Source organism: Erinaceus europaeus, unplaced genomic scaffold (assembly GCF_950295315.1).
Source record: "Erinaceus europaeus unplaced genomic scaffold, mEriEur2.1 scaffold_502, whole genome shotgun sequence".
Taxonomy (NCBI): Eukaryota; Metazoa; Chordata; class Mammalia; order Eulipotyphla; family Erinaceidae; genus Erinaceus; species Erinaceus europaeus.
The window spans coordinates 29,278-50,366 of record NW_026648211.1 but is presented as its reverse complement, the minus strand read 5'-3'; the positions used below and the strand labels follow the sequence as shown (position 1 = coordinate 50,366).

The 21,089-nt window shown below is 41.0% G+C and overlaps 1 long non-coding RNA gene across 1 annotated transcript; it reads right to left on the bottom strand.

Annotated features, from left to right (window-relative positions):
- Positions 1-1,364: 1,364 nt before the first annotated feature.
- LOC132536676 (uncharacterized) lies at positions 1,365-6,404 on the bottom strand. Its single transcript, XR_009548162.1, has 3 exons — positions 6,268-6,404; positions 4,381-4,428; positions 1,365-1,495 (listed from the first exon to the last, which is right to left on the bottom strand). It is a non-coding gene; the product is annotated as an uncharacterized LOC132536676 (long non-coding RNA).
- Between the last annotated feature and the right edge of the window lie 14,685 nt (positions 6,405-21,089).

The window sequence follows — 21,089 nt, the reverse complement described above, 5'->3', positions numbered from 1 at the left end:
AAAGGAAATGATTGTGCTTAGTGAAGTAAGGAAGTAAAAGGTGGTTTTGTTCAGGACTGAATCTAGGGAATTTGAAACACATGTTTTTGCAAAACAACAACAAACAAACAAACATGAAAAATAGAGTAGTCAAACTCTCTCAGAATTTGTAGAAACTATTGAACTCATTAGTGGTTGTGGGCATAGAACTTTGGTGCTGAGTGTGGATTAGAACAATAGTCAAGAATCTTTCTTTTTTCTTTTCTTTTTCCCTGCCAGCAGGGTTATTGCTGGGGAATCAGTGCCAGTACTATGAATCCACTTATCAGGCTCTCATTTTTTACCTTTCTAGTTTTTATTACATAGGACAGAGATAAATTGATACAAGAGGGGAAGATAGAGAGCGGGAGAGAAAGATAGACACCTACAGATATGCTTCACTGCTTGTAAAGTGTTCTCCCTGCATCAGAGAGGGGAGCCTTGAACCTAGATCTTGGCACTTGATAATATGTGAATTTAACTGGGTGCACCACTTCCTGGACCTCTATACTTAGTAATATTATATCAATATAAATCATCATTAAACCATTTATAAAATTATATGTAAGAATTATTGGAGAGAAGAAGAGACCACTAGGGGATTAGAAGCAGAACTGTGGTAGTAAACTGTCTGTTCCATGTGCTTCTCCTCACAGGCCACTCATCCACATAGGACCTTGTGGTGTGGAGGTTGGGATTCTGCTCCCACAGTCTCCTTTGTCATCTGCCTCTTCTAAGCTTCTGTCTACAAGGGAGTGCCAGCAAGAATCTGGAGCCTGGCAGAGGGAGGTTATACACACCCTCCTAGGCTTACTGTGGGCTTATTTCCTCCTCAGAAGTCTGGGTGCCAGTATCATGGGGTCCATTTCTGAGCTCAGGGGCCTGGGAAACACCCAGAGAACTTCCTCAGAAGTTGAATGTCAGCCACAGGCCCCTCCTCCAAGCCTGTATTTGTCAGCACTGCCAGCATCTCTGCCTTTCCTCCTCAGGTTCAGAGGAGCTGCTCTTGACACCTTGACTACAACCTTGACACCCACTGAATCCTTCTGCCTTTCCAGTTGCCAAAGCCAAGTTCACACTTCTCTATAAAATCCCTGTCTGATAAAGCAAGTATCCTAATTTCTGTCCCCAGCCTTGACTGAAAAGGGAACCATCTCTGAGGAGAAGCAGTAGCTGCATCAACAGTGGCTGCAGGGACACAGTTCTCTCACCTAAGGGTGCCTGCAGTTCCCAGGTGTCCTGAGCACAAGGAGCTGACCCAGCCCTGTTTATCCCCATCCTTGAACAAAAGAAAGAGTCCAGACTGAGGGTACACACAGTTTTATTGATTCACTTCAGGAGGACTTTGCCTCTAGGGCTGCCCATCTCAGGCAGGAGATCAGACCAGACATGGGAAGAGGATTCCAGGTGGCAGAGTCTCCAGCACAGGATGGGTCTCCATTGAAGTGTCTCAGAATAGGACTATGTGTGAGGAAATCTGGAGAAGGTGTTTCATATGTTTCAGGTACATTCCATGAAAGCAGACAAACCAATTTAGTAAGTTTCTCGTTTTGTAGGCATTGATAAAGAAACATTAAGTGGGAAAGCACTCTACCTTGTAGTCTCTTCTACAGAGCAAAATAATTTTAAGTGGAGAGGCAAAGAGATCTGTCATGAATCGGTGTACTATCTAGCTATTGATAGCAATCAGGAGACAGAATTGCTCCCTGGACATATTACAGAAAGAGAGTCAGCTAGTGAACAAGACATGATCCTGACCATAGAAAACTCCTGACTGATGTTATGTTATGGTTGGATACCCCAGAAGATGCAGATAGATGTCAGTGTCCTGAGATCATCTAAGAAAATAGGGTGATGCATGATGATCCAAGAGTTTCCCTTTGGTGAGGACCATACAACTTATGCCTTCAAATAATGAGACTTCTTGACCCGGAAGACTGAAGTAGAAATCTTAAGAGCCTAAGAATTACCCATGACCAAACCTACACATGGTATAAGAGGAGCCCTGAGCTGCATCTTTTCTCTGTCCTCTGATCTCTTTCAGGGAGAAAATTATGTCAACAACTTGCATCAAAACAAACATAATTTTGAAAACAGCTATTGAGACACATCAATTTTCTAGGAACTGTGCTGGATCTCAGAGATATAGTGCTAGGCATGGCACACTTGCTTATCTAAAGTGAGAGAGAAGACTGCTAGAATTTTTCAGAATTTCAACTATGTTGTCACAGAGTCCTATGCACTCTTCAGTAGAAGAAATTATTCAGGTTAGCTCAAAGAAAGCAACTTCATAAGCAGTGGACTAGGGCTATTCGAGCCTCTCTCTGTCTTGCCCTCCTTCTCTATGTCTTTCGAATTCTTAGCAAGTATCCAAAAAGGAAGAAAAAAAGTACCTGGGAAAACTGGACCCCCAGTGATAATTCTAAAAGGAAACAAATTCACTTGTGATTCCATTTTTTGAGTGCTAGAATACCACAGTGCCTTCCCAGATCCTGACTCCCAACCAGAGTTGTGCCACTTTGTTCTCTGGCTCCACTGTTCTGACACCTGCTGGGTCTCAGGTGTTCTCCACCCCTGTGGGGTCTGGCTTCCCATTAGGGCTCTCTAATTGAGTCTATGCAGATATGCCTATAGCTCTGCTTCTCATTGCTTTCAAGAAACACCATCACTGGTCCATGGTAGCGCAGCAGGTTAAGCACACACAGTGCAAAAAGCAATGAACCGGCGTACGGATCCCGGTTCAAGCCCCTGGCTCCCCACCTGCAGGGGATTCACCTCACAAGTGGTGAAGCAGGTTTACCTTTCTCTCCCCCCTGTGTCTCCCCGCCTCTCTAGATTTCTCTCTGTCCCATCCAGCAGCAATAACATCAATGTTAACTAACAATAATGACTACAACAAGAGCGACAAAATGGGTAAATATGGCTTCCAGGAGCGGTCGAATTGTGGTACAGGCACTGAGCCCCGGCAATAACCATGGAGCCAAAAAAGAAATATCTTCAACATATTTCTACAACTAGATGAGGTCATATTCTTAAAGTATACTATATTCATATACATATTATTTATTTTGTTCTTTCTTCAAAGCATGACTCATCTCTCGCTTATGATGCTGCCAGAGATTAAACATGAGATCTCAGAGTCTCTTGCATGAAACTCTTTTGCACAACCACTGTGATATTTCACGACTCCATTCTAGCACAATCTATGGGTCAAATTTTTAAAACTGCAATACCATATAAATAGCACAATAACTGAAAACAATTTAGTTTCTCTAAAGTTCTGGCAAAAAACAAACAAATGAACCACACACATCTTCCTGGTTGCCAGGAGTGGTGAAGATTCAGGGGCAACCGAAAGAAAAGAGGAAAAATGATTTGTCTTGGAAACCACATAAAAGCATGTGATTTTTTATATATATTGATATATTTTGATCTTTTAAATATTTTGATCTTTTAAATGTAATATATTTGATGTTTTAATATCAAAATATTTTGATCTTTTTAATGGAAATTATGATTTAATATTTTGATATTTTAAATGGAAATTATAATTTAATATCTTCTCTGTAAGATATATAATTTAATAAAGATGGCAAAAAGAAAGAAGCCTTGATAGCATGTGGCACTTGGTGGCATTCAATTAACTGGAGAGCTGTGTAGGTAAACATAGTAAACACGATAGAAGAAAGATAGAAAAAACATGGAAACAGGGTGATGGAAACAGCCTGGGTGGTGGCACACCTGGTTGAGAGTACGTTACAATGCACAAGGACCCAGGTTCGAGTCCCGGTCTCCACCTGCAGGGGGAAAGCTTCATGAGTGGTGAAGCAGTGCTACAGGTGTCTCCGCGTCTCTCTCCCTCTCTATCACCCACTTCCCTCTTGATTTCTGACTATCTCTATCCAATAAATAAATAAAGATAATAAAAAATAAAAGAAATAAAAAAGATGGAAGCTAGATAGCTAGATAGATGATAGATAAGCTTTTAAAGTGGACTGGAAAATCGTTTAAGCCACAGATGCCTTTTAAAGTAGAAGGTTCTGATTCAAACTAAATGCTGTGTTTTCCATATGTATATCTTAAAGGGTTTGACTTTTTAAAAAATATTTATTTACTTATTGGATAGACACAGCCAGAAATTGAGAGGGAAGGGGGTGATAGGCAGGGAGAGAGACAGAGAGACACCTGCAGCCCTGCTTCACCACTTGTAAAGCTTTCCCCCTGCAAGTGGGGATTGGGGACTTGAACCTGGGTACTTGTGCACTGTAACATGTGTGCTCAACCAGGTGCGCCACCACCCAGCCCCCAAAGCTTTGACTTTCTAAGGTAGATCTAGAAATAACATAGAAAGGAAACACTAACCTGTGCCACTTACAGTCTGAGAAGAATGTGCAGTCCCCTTGGTTAAATCTAAAGGAAGAAATAAAACAAAAATGGGGAAGGTGAAAAGAAAAGAGTAATCAAAGAGATGGCAAGCAACTATGACCTATAGTGGGGTAGCTAGTGTGCCTCAGAATAAATACTTTCAATATTCAGTTTGAAAACTGTCACATTGTCTCTTCTGTTTAAAAATGACCTGGCTGAAATATTGAAGACAAGTACATGGCAGCTGAGAAAAGAAATAGGTTCAGAATTAGGATAAGAGAAAAAAAATTCAGCAGATATTTATTTATATATTTTACTTCATAGCAACACAAATTTATTGTTTATCTCAAGCTACTTCTCACTTTCTCTCCCCACCCCCTTCTCTTTTCACCTCCAAATTTATGGTTGGGACTGGGTGCCTGTACAACTTCCCCATTCTTGTAAGTCTTTCTTTCTCTCTCCTTCCTTCTACTTTCCCTCCCTCTCTTTTTTGTTTCCTCTTTTTCTCTCCTTCCCTCTTTCTCTATTCTTTCTTTCTAATTAATTAATTAGAGAGAGAAAAGAGGAAGAAGTGGAGTTAGAACCAGATCATCACCCTGGGATATGTAGTATCAAGGATAGAATTTAAGACTCCATGCTTTAAAGTCTAGGTCTTATCCAATGTTGTACATCCCAGGCCACATAAAAAATGCATTTTTAAACAACGGTGAATTTCATGAAAACCATTAATCCATTGGGACAATGATCATCCCCATTGTCTGCCATGTACAAATCCCAACTCTCCTTCTAGACAGTCAGTTCACATAACTATATATATAATTTATTTATTTTTATGACAGAAATACAAAAAGAGGCTTGAGAACTGCTCATTTTGGCTGTGGTAGTGTTGGAGATTGAAACTGGGCCTCAGGCACAGGAGTCTTTTGTATAATCATTATGCTCTCTCCCCAGTACCTGGGTGTTCTTTATGGCTATGGTCTTCAGAATAATTCTATATGAAGTTCTCCAATCCTCTCTGAACAACAGCCTTTTCATCTCATTATGTGATTCTAAAGTGTTTTTATACCACTGAAGATTATTAGTAAATTCTATTGGAATATCTCTTTTAAAAAAAGAAAGAAAGAAAAATATGTTTTAACAGCTGTCGGATGGTCCTAGTACTCTATCTCTAACCAGTCGCCAGGTCATTTCACACTAGTCTGTGCCTGTGTGTAGGAATTGTATCTCCCCCATCTGGCCTGAAGGACCCTTGAGAATATCTAATGTAACCTTTTCCTTATTTGCTAAGATACTAATGCCAGGCTGAGAGATGTAGGGAGAATAAATTGCACATTAATCTGTCTTGCTAAAACTTTTGGTCTCTGGGAAGTTTTATCATTTTTTATTATTTTATTTTATTTATTTATTTAATTTTATTAATTTTCCTCACTTGTTGCCCTTGTTGTTGTTATTATTGCTGTCGTTGTTGTAGGACAGAGAGAAATCAAGAGAAGAGAGGAAGAGAGAGGGGGAGAGAAAGATAGAAACCTTGCAGACCTGCTTCACCACTTGTGAAGTGACTCCCCTGCAGGCGGGAAGCCTGGGACTCAAATCAGGATCCTGATGCTGGTCCCTGTGCTTTCCACCATGTGTACTTAACCCACTGTGCCACCCCCTGGCTCCCAGTTTTATCATTTTTAAGAGTTTCACAGTGGTTGATTTCTGTTTATCCAAAAGCTCTTTTATTTCTAGGAAAAATTTTTGTTCTTTGCTTTGTTTTGCTCATCTCCAGGGCTTCACTATTCTGGGTTGCCTTTTTTCAGATAGAAAGAATGAGGTAGAGAAGGAAAGACAACATAGTACCAAAAGTTATCCTACCGCAGTAGAAGTCAGACTTGAACCTACCTTGTACACATGGGGAAACAGAATATTATCCCAGTGAGCTGTTTTGTTGGTCTCATTTGTCCTCTTTGTACTTAGCTAAAAGAATGGTCAGATCGATGGAAATAAGCAAAGCATTTATTAAAAGAAGAAGGAGAAGGAGGAGGAGGAGGAGGAGGAGGAGGAGGAGGAGGAGGAGGAAGAGGAGAAGAAGAAGAAGAAGAAGAAGAAGAAGAAGAAGAAGAAGAAGAAGAAGAAGAAGAAGAAGAAGAAGAAGAAGAAGAAGAAGAAGAAGAAGAAGAAGAAGAAGTAGTAGTAGAAGAAGAAGAAGGAGTCAATGCAGTGGAATTTCTAAGACTGATCAGAATTTCAAAACTACTTGGTTTTTCCTCTGTATTAGCATTTCATTCACTGATAAGAGGTAGAGTTTTTAGTAGCCTTTATGGCCTCTATCTTCCAGGAAGTATTTGTGGTTTTGTAGTTTTCAATACTCTGTTTACAGGTGCTACAGGTATAGCAGAGCTCAGAGTATTCATTTCTTGTCTCCCACATTTGAGTGGGTATAGTTTTAACAGACAGTGCTGCTTAATTGTAGAGAGTGTTGGGGAATGATAGGGTTTTCAAAGTCCTACTTCGAGGAACTTCTCAATTAGAAGCTTTACCAGAAAAGAGTGAAAACTAGACCTTCCAGGGAGCATGGGAATAGGTGGGTCTAGTGACCCTGGCCTCTCAGTAGCTGTGGTTTACTGGGACTATAACGAACATTTCAAGTGTCTTCTTTGGGTAGGAGCAAATACTAGCCTTCTATCCCTGGATAGAGTGACAACCCTTTCCCTGTGCTCTGAGAGTGGACCCAGGGTTCTGTCCTTGGCCATGCACATTCACAACTGAAGTGTCCAGGCTGTCAGCAGTGAAAGCAAACAGGAGGCACTTTGTTAAAGGCTCCTGGGATTCTTTCCCCATTGACATAAGTCTTGGGGCCCAAATTATAAATCAAGAGTGGCTGTTATTATCGGGACTGTCTCTCGGTCCATTTCTCCCCCATTCAGGTCCTTCACCCTTGGGTGGCCTCCTCAAAGTTGTTGAAAAGCTGAACGTGACATGAATTGTACTGTGTTTTCATTAGAAACTTTTTGTTAAGATATCTGAGAAATTGTGGGAGGAGGTCACAGCTGAGAAGGCTGATAAGGAAGCAGCTGTCAGCATGAGCAGGAGGGGCAGAGACTTATGCACAGGGAGGTTCCAGATTGATCTAGAGGCACATGCAGCCCATGTGAGGATTTAGATCTTTCCTAATGGCCACAGAATGGTGAACATAAGGGACATCAGACCATCTTCCCAATGGCAACAAAAGAGATCCAGTTCAGAAATAGTGAACAGAGCTATTTGGGGACCCATTTCTAATTTTTCTTTTTCTTTTCTTTTCTTTTCTTTTCTTTTCTTTTCTTTTCTTTTCTTTTCTTTTCTCTTCTCTTCTCTTCTTTCCTTTCCTTTTCTTTTCTCTTCTTTTCTTTGCTTCTCTTCACTCTTCTTTTTTTATTAGTGGTTTAATAATAATCAACAAGATTTTAAGATAAAAGTGGTACAATTCCATACAGTTCCCACCACAAGAGTTCCACACCCCATCTTTTCTATTGGAAGCTTCCCTATTCCTTATCCTTCTGGGATTATGGACCAAAATTCTTTTTTGGGGGAGCAGAAGGAGGAAGAACTGGCTTCTATAATTACTTCTTTTGCTAGACGTGGATGTTGGCAGTTGGATCCATACCCCCACCATGTTTCTATCTTTTCCTAGTGGGCTAGAGATCTGAAAAGGTGAGGTTCTGGGACACATTGGTAAAGTCATATGCTCAGAGAAGGGTGTTGTTTAAATCCGGAGCTCCAGCAGGCCGGGCTAGCGTCGCGGCGGTAGACAGAGACTGGAGGACACACGGCTGGGCAGGGAAGCTGTATTTCTTTATTCAGGAACAACGATTCATAAACTAACCCAAACTAATCACCAAACAGAACTTTCCTGCCTCCTTCCCCCACGGCGGGGCCAACAACTCTCGAACTCTGGAACTCTCTCGGGGTTCCTTGGGGCAGGGACAAGCGGGCCTGCGAAAACTAGCAGGACTAAACCAATTTTCCTGGCAGGGGGAGAGCTAGAACAAACCAATGTAAAGCATACAACAGAAGGGGACCAACTTTTCTGTAGCTCCAAGACATACTAAGATCACTTTTCATTACACTTTTTTTTTCTTTTTTAAGATCCAAGTCCCTCCAGTAAGTCTTAATGTAACCCAACCTTAAAGACTGTAGCTAGTATTTCTCGTGATCTAGAATAACAAAGGGGTTCCTACAATGAGTGGGCACAATGATTTCCCATAGGGTTCTAATTATTATGAGAGAGAGAGTCACATTGCATGGAAGCATATGTCCATACCTAGAAAATGCATCTCAACACTAGGTCTTCACAGCTCTGTATCTGGACCATCACAGAACTAGGGTGTGGTCTTGCTTCTAGCATCTGGAATGAGGACTGGCCACTCCCATAGCAACTTGGGATCAGATCCTGGGTCACTCATCATCTGTGGACTTTCAGAGAGGGTCTCACAGGGTGAGTAAGGATGCCTAGAGCATCTCTTTCTGAGATTAGATAGGCAAAAAAAAAAAAGATGAAATCAGAGACCCCTGGGCAGACCCCTCTGCAGGCCATGCCAGTGAAAATCAGAGAAAATTCTCCTGTTCCAAATTCTCCTGTTTCAAAATGATTAGTGAAAGACAGATAATTCCATTTTGGTTTTGAGAAAAGAAGTTACAAAGTCAGATAGAGAGGTTCATTTTTGGCATCTGTACAAACAGGGAGTGGTGCTTACACAGTCATGCTGATATTCTATCATCTTAGCAGCATATCTGTGCAAGCCCATGTTTATGCTTACACAGAGGCCAGGCATGCTGGAATTTTGCATTCTGCCTTAATTTATTCACCCAATGTCAAAGGAGTGATCTAATACATTTTGTTAATAGCCTATAGGAGTATCACTAGTACGTGGTGCCTGCACAATGAATCCACTGCTTCTGATAGCCATTTTGGTTATTTATTTTACTCTATTTTATTATTTAATAGAACATAGAGAATTTAAGAGGAGAGAGGCTGAAAGAAGGAGGAAAGAGAGAGAGACGGGGGGGGGCTGATATACTTGCTTTACTGCAGGTAGAGAGTGAAGGCTCTAACCCAGGTCCTTGCACATGATAATGTACCACAACCTGACCCCCTCTAATACAATTTTAAGTTAACTCTCAGCAGTTCTCCTCCTGAGAGACCACCTGGTAAATGATCATTGAATATTGGGGACCCTTAAACATAGGGAGTCATAACTTCAACATCAATGTCCTAGATCCCCTATCTGTTTGGTCTCTCCATAAGTATGTTATCTGCCACCAGGACAGGTAACCTTAGCTAGACTTCCACTATCCCCATAAGACAAGAGCCCATCTGGATTGGGGAGCTCTAAGCTGACAAGTTCCCCATCTGAATCCTCAATGACCTGACCCTAGTATCTTTCTTTTCTCACTTCTCCCACTGGACATGTCTACAACAAAAACAGAATCTGAGTTTTTATTTAAGTGCTTTCTCCTACTGTCTTGTCTTGTCTTGTCTTGTCTTGTCTTGTCTTATCTTGTCTTGTCTTATCTTGTCTTGTCTTTCCTTGTTTTGTCTTGCTTTGTCTTGTCCTGTCCTGTCCTGCCCTGTCCTGTCTTGTCTTGAGAGTGAGAGAACACAGCCCCAATGTGGTGGGGTTCAGGCTTGAAGCTGGGTTGTGCACATGGCAAGGTAATGCATTATCCAAATGAGCCATCCCCAACACACACACACACACACACACACACACACACACACACACGCACCTTGCAATATCCTTGCAATACGCTTTATCTTACGGGAACTGGTCTATATCTAGGTTTTGGGTCTTTGTTAGTAAGTGAACCTCCTGGAATGGAATTAGAGAACACTATGAAAGGAAAAGTCTCATCTGAGTAATGAGGGTGAAGGGTTGGCATTCCATGCCTGCCGTCTCTGGACAGTCTGAAGTGAAGTATGCTGAGGTGGTACTCATTGCATCGATTAGGTTGGGATCGGTGGATGGAATATCATTTGGTATGACTTGAGAGAAGCATGCAGGAAAGTGAGCCCCACCCCAGAGGTTCCAGGATTGGGGTAAATATAAGCTCTATAGAGGAAGCAGGAGGTTCCTGCTGTCTTAGGGTTCAAGAAGATAATAGATAGTTATTGCTATATTCACATTGTTTGGCAATTGGGTTAACTTTGAAAAATCCCTTTGTTAGGATTTGCTGTATCATACACACCATCCCCATATTTTATGTCCTTTGACATTATTTGTATATAGCTATGTCACCAGTTGCTTCTTTTCTCCCTGGACTAAGCTTTTAAGAGGATCAACATGTCAAAGACTTAGCCTATGTATTAAAAAGACTCAGTCTGTGCTTTAAAAAGTTTGAGACATTCAGTTTTTTCCCTCTCATATTACTTAAACAGTGATTTATATCACTACAAATTAATAAGAGTGTACATAAACACCATTCCCACCACCAAAAGACTGTGTCCCATCCCATATCCCCTTCCCTCCTCTCCTCTGTGCCCCACTTTCCTTACCTTCTAAGTACACCTCTGCTTCAAACTGGATAGAAGAAAGACCCCAATGCCTCCTGCACTTGCCCTTTCTCCAGGCTGAAATGTAACATCAACACTGAAATTAAAGTTTTTCTCCCAATTTCTCATTCAATCAAATCATAGTAATTTCATTTGTGTTAATCATTATGGTGACTTATTGAAGGGACCCAGAGCAATAGCGATCTCAGCTAGCTGACTGGAGTCACAAAGGATTGGAGCCAGGTGCCAACAATCTTCCACTGTGAGCTAACCTAGTTTCTTTGAGGCTTCAGGAGGAAGGTTACACAGCTCCTGAGCTGAATTTCTTAGATTTTTTTAATTGAAGTTTTCACAATTCTAATTTCAGAATCAGTCATTCTTTCTACTTTTTTTTTGTCCTTTTTGCTATAACAAAAGGGGAAATAACTGCTTGCCAACTCACTCGGTTTTCTCTTAGGTTTACACGGGAAATAGTGATCCACTTTCCAGTTAACAAAAAGAAGAACTTGAAGTTCTTTCCCCATCTCCCTTACTATAAAGCAGGAGCTATTAGAAATCTTCTGCCAATCAACTAGTAGAAAAGTACATGGCTCTTTTTAAATCTTTATTTATTGGATAAAGACAGCACAGAATCAAGAGGGAAGGGGGCGATAGAGTGGGAGAGAGAAAAAGAGACACATGCAGCAGTGCTTCACCACTAGCAAAGTTTTCCCCCTGCAGGTGAGGACTGGGGAGTCAAACCCAGTTCTTTGTGCATTATAACATGTATGCTCAGCCAGGTGTGTTACCATCCTGCCAAGTACATGACTTTGTCCTTCCCTTCTTAACTAAGCACTGCAGATAAAAGGAAGGGACAAAATTTTGATAAGATCCCTCTGGTTAATAACTGGAAAGGAGTTGTGCTATAAAAGAGCTAAAATGATGCAGGTATTTTCCTAGTTTATATATACAGGGGAGAGTTCATCATGATTTAAAGATAACTAGAAGAGTTGGCCTCTGTTAATAAAAATGGGCAGTGGAAGCGTCCAGTAGAGTTCATATATTACCATCCATAAGGAACATGATTTGAGTCCCCAGTTCCTAATAAAAGTAAAGAAGCTTCATTGGGAATAGAGCGATACTACAGACATTTCTGCTAATCTTTACTGGTCTCACCTCCTTTTATTTTTCAACCTCTATCAGAAGAAATAAAACTTGATATTGAGGTAGCTGTGGAGTTCATATGTAGGTACTGAGTCCCAGTGATAATACTGATGTCAAAAGCAAACAAACACACAAAAATCTCTCATGTGCATAGTCCAGTGTTGCTCCAAGGGGACTTAGAAATGCAAAACCAGGGGCACCCTAAGTTCCCAGTCTCCTTCACCTGTATGTGGGAAGCTTCATGAGAGGTGAAGCTATGCTGTAGGTGTACGTCTTTGTTTGTTCTTCCCTCTTGATTCGTCTTTGTCTCTTGGTAAAGGACCAAACCCAGTGTAAGTTCTACTTTGTGTTTCCCCTATTTGTTCTTACTTCTCTGCTGTGCAGATGTCCCCTCAGGCTAGTGCTAGTTCCTGTGAGAGTTGAGACATTCTCAGAGCGCCTCTTCCACCATATTGTCCCCTCAGGCTAATGCCAGTTCCCACGAGAGTTAATACAATATTCTCGAAGTGCCCTTCCCAACCAATCCTGTCCTGGATCATCACTCCCAGTTTTTGCCCTATAAATCCCTTCTTCTTCTGCCCCTCTCTCTCTTGCCTACTTTTCACTTCGGTGATTAGATGCAGGGAAGGTTGCTGCATGAGGCAGCCATTTTTGCTACCTCCATGTGGCCCGAACCACTGTGCTCTCACCCAACTCTGAGATGCCCGCGCGAATAAAGAATTGTTTTCTCTTTCTGCTCCGGATCTCCTCTCTCTCTCTCTCTCTCTCCATGTCGCAACATGACACTTCTCAACTTCTGTCAATGCGTGATATCATCTGACATTCACCCCTCTCTTTCTGACTTACCTAATTTAACATGATTTCTTCAAGCTCTATCCAAGTTTCATGTTTTAAAGTCCCACCACTGTGAATGTTTCCATGTTCATTTACTCTATGAACGCACACTCCTCCATTCATTAATTATAATTAAAATTAAATTAGTAAATGTCCCTGAAAATAACCCTGTGGGGATATAGAAAAGGAATGTAAGCTTAGGGCTGTACCCATGGGAGGGACTTAGGATGTCAGAACATTAACGCCTTTATATGAAAAGCTGAGCTCTCCTGTTCTAGGATTCCCTCTTTTGTGGGTTCTGGGTACTTCCAATAGCCACCTACTCACCTGAAATAGCAGAGCTATATTGTCTCAGAGTCTGTTCTCCCTCCTTTCATTTCTTCTGTGAGCAGCACCCCCTTGTGATATGACCTAGAGACACAGTCCTCAAGCTCACAAGCAGCAGAGCTGGAGCATTTCCTCATTCTCTTCCATTTCTAACATCTTTACATCTTAGTGCTGAGGAATAAGGTCGTCCAGAGTAAAGGGTCTGTTTAGTCACAGACATATAGACATGCCACCCTTTTCTGAAAAAAAAAAAAAGAAAGAAAGAAAAGGGAAAAGAAAAAGAAAAATAAATGGTACATTTAAGGTTCAAGTCCCCAGTCCCTACCTGCAGGGGGAAAACTTTGTGAGTGGTGAAGCATTGCTTGCAGGTGTCTCTCTGTCTCTCTCCCTCTCTATTACCCCCTTCTCTCTCTATTTCTGGCTTTCTCTATCCAATAAATAAATAAAGACAATAAAAATTAAATTAAAAAAAGAAACGGTACACTTAAAACATCAGCACACTCATTATTTGTCAGGTTTTGAGAGATTTGTTTTACAAGTCCAGTGTATCATAATCATTGCACATTTTATATATCTTGTTTTGTGCTACCTTAAGGCTTTATTATGCATCTGTAAACAATTCTCATTATTCTCTCAATTTCAAGTTTGTGTTGGGGGGTCAGGAAGATGACACAGTCTGGAGAGTGATCAGATGTCCCACAAATAGAAGCTGACTCAGGTCAGCTCTCCCCCTCCAAGTCTCCCACACAGTCCTTCCCTTTGCAGGAGTCACAGAACAAAGGGAGACATGTATGGAATATTCAGGCTTGAATCATTTATCCCAGACTCATGGAGCAAAAGGTAGCATGAGGAAATGACACAAATAAGATAGGAGTAAACAAACTGAGAATTGAAAAACTCGAAGGTGGCACTTCCACATAGATGAAACAGAAAAAGTCAGCATAACTATTCCCTAAATCCCATTCAGAGACCACATTGCTATCTGGAAGGTAGAAATGGAAACTTTAGTTATCATTGTAGGGGGAAGAGAAAAACAAACCCTGAGTGTATGCCAAGGTGTGAAGACAAGGTAATCCTCCCCAGAGCTGCAGGAGGCCATGGCAAGAGGAGTTCTTGTCTATTCCACCACCTTGACTAAACACCCTACTTCCTAGTAGAAGCAGTTGCCCTGAGACCCATACAGGGAGGAGGCAAAGTACATCAGTCACCCCTGTCATAGGAGTAGGGGTGGCAGGGTAGAGACTGGTCACTCCTGACCAGGTCCTGGCTCACATAGGGCAGAGCCCATGGCAGCACAAAAGGGCCCATGGCTAGTGCTCTGCACCCACTCCTGCCTGAGGTGCTGAGCCCTGAGCAGCCTGTGCCCAGGTGAACATCCAGGGAGAGAGTTCAAACCAGAGGAGGAAGGCAGGCTTGGAATATCTTGGGGTGAGAGGTCAGTGGGTTTGGAGGATGGAGGGAAGGGTCTGAAGCAGAGGGGGCATGGGGAGAGAAGGCAGGTGACAGAAACACTGAGGTTAGATATTTGATGAACAGGAGAGTAGTCTCTCAGGAAAAGGGCAATGAGTCAGAGCACCCCACAGGGTAGTTTTCAAGAATGCTGGCCTGTGAAAGCACAGCCTATATCTCAATACAGAGGGGGTAGGTGCTGACAAGGGACTCCAGGCTGAGCACATTAACCTGCATTACGAATGTAGAAACTTGGGGTGGGGCATTCAGGAACATGATGACAGAGGAGGACCTAGTGGGGGATGTATGATAATGTAGAAAACTGGGAAATACAAACTATTGTATTTTACTGTCAACTGTATACTATTAATCCCCAAATAAAGAAATTGAAAAAGAAAAAAAAAGTAAGTAGAAAACCCCATATGAGTGACAATCAGTGAGCATGGGAGTCACCTGTACTCCATGGGCTGAGGAGATAAGAAAGAGTGGAAACCTGAGCTCAGGACTGAGACCAGGGACCAGAGTTCAAGTCCAAGGTCTGTAGGAAGTGAGATAGCTGCACCCTCTTGTCTAGGCAAGTGAGATCACCAGGATAGTCATTGCCTATCCTGGTGACCTCATTTGGGAGGTAGCACAGTGGGTTAAGCCCACGTGGTACAAAGCGTTAGGACCTGCATAAGGATCCCAGTTCGAGTCCCCGGCTTCCCACCTGCAGGGGAGTCACTTCACAGGTAGTGAAGCAGGTCTGCAGGTGTCTATCTTTCTCTCCCCTCTCTGTCTTCCCTTCCTCTCTCCATTTCTCTCTGTCCTATCCAACAATGATGGCATCAAGAACAACAACAATAAAACAAGGGCAACAAAAGGAAATAAATAAATAAGTAAATATTTTTTTAAAAAGAAGAAAACAAACTCTGACCCGGAGACTCCTGTGTCCCAAACAACTTCCCCAAACCCTTTGCTGACCTCCTTCTACAGATGTTCATATGCATGGCTGCCCTGAAAATCCCAAACAGACCATGTGTTGCTCATTTTCTTGCACATCCTGATTGAAGATAATAAAACTGGAAACTGCACTTTCTTTTACCTCATTTGATTCTTGTTCCCACTACACTTTTCTCCTAGACTTTCCACAAGTCCTGGCTCTCCTGAGGTCCTGGTATCTACAGACCATATTCAGATTTACCATTAGTCTTCAATAATATCCTTAAAACCTTTTTTTTTTTTTTTTTTTTTTTTGCCACCAGGGTTATCAGTGAGGCTTGGTGCTAGCACTATGAATCAGCTGCTCCTGGTGGCTGATTTTTTTTTTTTTCTAGTTTTCTTTTTGATAGGGCAGAGAGAAATTGAAAGGCGAGGGGGAGATAAAGAGCAAAAGAGAAAGATACCTGCAGACTTGCTTCACCACTAGAAAAGGATACCCTCCTACAGGTGTAGAGTGGGGACATGAAAATATGTGTGCAAAACTTCGTCTACCACCACCCGGCCTTCTCAAACAATTCTTTCTCTCCATTGGTTAATGCTGATGAAAATATTTCATTGATCATGATCCAACCCAAGGCCCAAGGGTGTGTTCACCTGCCTTGACTCTTTTGTCTCTTTCTACTGGTGACAGTCCTTCAATGTTTTTGTCTTTAATTACCTTAACACATTTTGCATTACCATTAAGCATTATATATTTACATCTTTTCTTTTAAAAATGTGTTATGTATTTACTTTATTGAAAGAGATCCACCACAGCATTGCTCAGCTCTTGCTTACAGAGTATTGAATTTGGGACCTCAGAGCCTCAGGAGTGAGAGTCTTTTGCAGAACCATTCTTCTATCTCTCCAGTGTTATATATTATTTTTAACTGCTCAGCTCTGGCTTATGGTGATTGAACCTAGGACCTCTGAGCCTTAGGTATAAACCTTTTGTGTAACCATGGTGATATCTCTCTGACCTGACCTTAATATTTTTAAGTGTTTTTGTACACTGTACCTAAGTACGGATTTATTTGATTTTTCTTCCTGACTAGATTCAGTAATACACTTTTATGTAGATATCTCAGAGTGATACCATGTCTCTCTTAGAAACTTATGTCCTAGTTTCTGATGATGTGTCCAGTTCCATTCATAGAACTTTGACTCTGGGTAGATGGTATTTTCTGGATGTCTTCTTTACATAGTTACCATATTTATTTTTTTGAATCAATAACTTCCAAGAGAAAATTTGAGAATATTTCAATATTTACAGTTTACAAAATACACACATTTTTTGTCATCAGCAGATTATTATAGAATTCAATTATCACTATGTCATTACTGACATATTGATTATAATTTGTACCCTAAATATAAACTTACATCCAGAGACTTTGATAAATTTTTTATCTAATTTCTATGGTAATATTATTTTTTATTTTTATTATTGTTATTTTCTTATTGTTTCTGTTCCCCCTGTCTAAGCTTTTAGGAGATTTAATATTTTATATTTCAAATAACCAGTCACTATTAGAAAAGCATTAACAATTTGATACTGCTGTTAAAATTCATCTGATTGCCAATTTGAAGTCTTAAGTGCTTAGATTGAAGGAACATATACTTAGAGCTATGGCATATGCATCAAAAAGTTTGAGACATTCAGTCCATTTTCCCCCTCTCATATAAATTGAATAGTGGTTTGTGAGACTATAAGTTAATAAGAATGTATATTAACACCATTCCCACCACCAAATGCCTGCCCCCCCCCCATGAAGCTGAACATCCACCCTCAACCTCCACGCAGAGATTTTTACTTTTTTTTACTACTCCAAACTCAGTCAGACTCTGCTTTGAACTTCTCTTTCTCTTCTTCTTTCTCAGCTTCTGTTTATGAGTGGGATCATCCCATACTCGTCTGTCTTTCTGACTTAGCTCATTTTAGCTCATTTAACATAATTTCTACTAGCTCTATCCAAGAAGGGTCAGAGAACTTGGGTTCATTGCTCTTAGTAGCTGCATAATATTTCATTGTGTAAATATACCACAGCTTTATCAGCCACTCATCTGTTGTTGGGCACCTAGGTTGCTTCCAGATTTTATTTATTACAAATTGTGCTGCTATGAACATGGGTGTACACATATCTTTTGGGTTGGGTGTTATGGAGTCCTTGGGGTATATCCCTAGGAGAAGAATTACTGGGTCACATGGAAGGCAGGAGGTGAGGCCTCCCATGCCCAGGCTGTGTCTCATTTAAGGGACAGAAGCCCAGGACAAAAGGGCCTCTTTATTCTGCTCCTTTATGAAACATATGTAAAATCTTCCCATGCCTATAAGTAGTTAATTCCAAACTATTGACAATCCAATTCATGGCCACATTCTGTAAGAGGAGCTTCAAAAATCCTTTTTTAAAAAAATTTTTTAAATTTAATTTATTTATTCCCTTTTTGTTGCCCTTGTTGCTTTATTGTTGTTGTTATTATTATTATTGTTGTTGTCGTTGTTGTTGGATAGGACAGAGAGAAACAGAGAGAGGAGGGGAAGACAGAGAGGGGGAGAGAAAGATAGACACCTGCAGACCTGCTTCACCGCCTGTAAAGCGACTCCCCTGCAGGTGGGGAGCCGGGGTTCGAACCGGGATCCCCATGCCAGTCCTTGTGCTTTGCGCCACCTGCGCTTAACCCACTGCGCTACAGCCCGACTCCCCAAGAGGAGCTTCAAAAATCCTACTGGAAAATATAAGCTCATGTTCTTTCTCTTTTATATTCCCATCGTCAGAAACAATCTGAAACTGATCTAGAATGTGTCTGTGCTTTGTGCCTCTGTCTGTATATGGTGAGTCCTGCTAAGACAGTGCTCTAAACACATCTTTATTTTGCTGCCAGGGGTATTTCTGGGGCTCAGTGCGCACATGAACACTCCATTGCTCCTGAAGACCATTTCCCCCTTTTCTTTTGTTTGATAGGACCACAAGAAATTGAGAGAAGAAAGGAAGATAGAAAGGGAGAATGAAAGAGACACCTGCATCACTGTTTCACCACTCATGAAACTTCACCCCTGCAAGTGGGGACTGGGGGCTTGAACTTGAACCTGGGTTTTTGCATATTATAGCATGTGTGCTGAATCGGTACACCATTGCCAAGTCCCCACCCATTTTCTCTTGTATCTTTCAAATGACATATCACACAAATTATATTATGTTTCCTTGACACTTGGACTCAGAAATTTTATTTATGTGCCTTCAGTAAATTTAGCCCCTGCAGCTATACATAGAGTGAGTAGTTAACAGTTAACGCTTTGAAAAATGTTATTACTACTATTACCATTGATGGTACAGTTTATATAAAGCTACTCATCGTGACTTAGTCATTCTTCCAGGAGGCCATACTCAGGTTCTCTGAGGTATGTGGCCACATGGTTCTGAGAGATCCACTGTTGCATCACATGGCACGACTTTTGATATCACATTCAGGCTACTAGGAAATGTAGTGTTCAGGCTCTGGATTCCTGGGCTTGCTCTGCTGGGTGGGGCTCAACTTCTGGTGCCCAGGATGACGGAACTGAGATACTATCTGGTCCCTGCATCTGCCTCCACACAGGGTGACACCCAAACTGTCATTGCCCTGACTTGTATGAATTGCTGTGTTCTGAAGACTAGTATTTAATTGCATGACTTTGCATCTATTTCAAGAAGAACTAATTTACACATTGTATTTATATAAGGTCAATATAAACATATTGATTAGAAAAAAGTCTGAGTGTTTCTTTTCATCACTGTTCTTGTTTTCTTCTTCATTTTGTCAAGCAATATGCCAGTCCCATGGAGAGCAATAATCATTTATGTCCACTGCATTCCAGTATCTGAGCTACCAAGAATATAACACATATAAGTCTCGTACGGGATAACATTATATTCACATATAGAAGAGACAGAATTTTGACAATGTACACCAGGTCTCTCCCAGTATTCAGAAGGGAGTAACTGGTTACACATACCCTTCTTACATGGCAATTAAGTACCCCTGGTCACCTCCCCCTAATAGAGCTAGCACAGTTCCCTAGGTGCCATATATTGTGTGTGCTTTAATAGAGATGAGAAAAGTCTGAAACAAGGACATTTGTTTCTACACAAGGTGGCAAAATCAGGAAGACTAGGATTCTACTCTCTCAATAAGGGTTTGTCTTCGCTCCAAGGCCCACTTTATGAAACTTGTTGGGGACTGTAAAAGACTGTATCCACAAGTCTCTGTTTCCCAACACTTTCACACTGCCAGGATTTCACCATTTCTCTAAACAGGGCATACTGCCAAGGGAATTACTAGACTGAACAACTTTTTGTTGCTTTTCAAATTCAGCATACTGAAAGGAGCATACACTATAGTCAAATGTGATTTATCCTAGGGGTGCAAGGATGGCTCAATATAGATAAATCAATTAATGTAATACATCATATCAATAGAAGTGAGGACTAATATCATAATACTGTCAACTGATGCACAGAAAGTGTTTGATAAAACACAGTGCCTGAGCCAGGTAGATAACTCACCTGGATAATAAGCCTGCACACGTATGTAACCCAGGTGATAGCCTGACCCTCATGGCACCGTAGGAGCCTTTCCTTTTCTCTCTCTCTTTTTTATTTCTTTCTGAAAAAAAAAAACAATCAAAAAGCGACTTGCAAGTGATGGGTGGTTGCACAGCCGGTTAAGCACGCATAGCATGAAGTGCAAGGAGCAGCATAAGGATCCCAGTTGGAGCCCCCGACTCCCCACCTGCAGGGTATTTGCTTCACAGGTGGTAAAGCAGGTCTGCAGCTGTTTATCTTTCTCTCCCCCTCTGTCTTCTCCACCTCTCTCAATTTCTTTCTGTCCTATCCAGTAACAACGACAGTAACAACAAGGGCAACAAAAGGGGAAAAAGTAAATAAATAAATAAAATTTTTAAAAGTGACTTGTATTGGTGAAATGCTGGTGATAATGACAAACAGAAACACACAGATAGACAAATCCAGGACCCACTTGTGATAAAACAACTTTAAAAAACTGAGACTAGAAGGATCATACCCACAGATTAAGCTGTACACTGTAAACCTACAAGTAAGTCATACACAGTGGTCAAAAATGATAACTTTCCTGAAGATTAGCAGCAAGGCAAGATTGTTCACTCACTAGTTTGTGTTAGCTCAGAATCAGAAAATTTATGAAAACGAATTAGACAACAAGAAACAAACAAATTAAATAAAGATTTGACAAGAAGTGGAATTATCATTATATACAGAAGAGATAATAATATACGAAGAAAACCCTAGACTACATTAAGAAACTATTAGTAACCACAAGTACATCAAGAATTCAATTGCTTTTATAAAAAAAAAAAAGGAATTTTACCATTTGCAACAAAATGAAAGGAACTTGAGGGTATTATGTGAAATGAAATAAGATAGAAAGAGAATGCGGGGCAGCTCACTCTGGGTTCCCCACC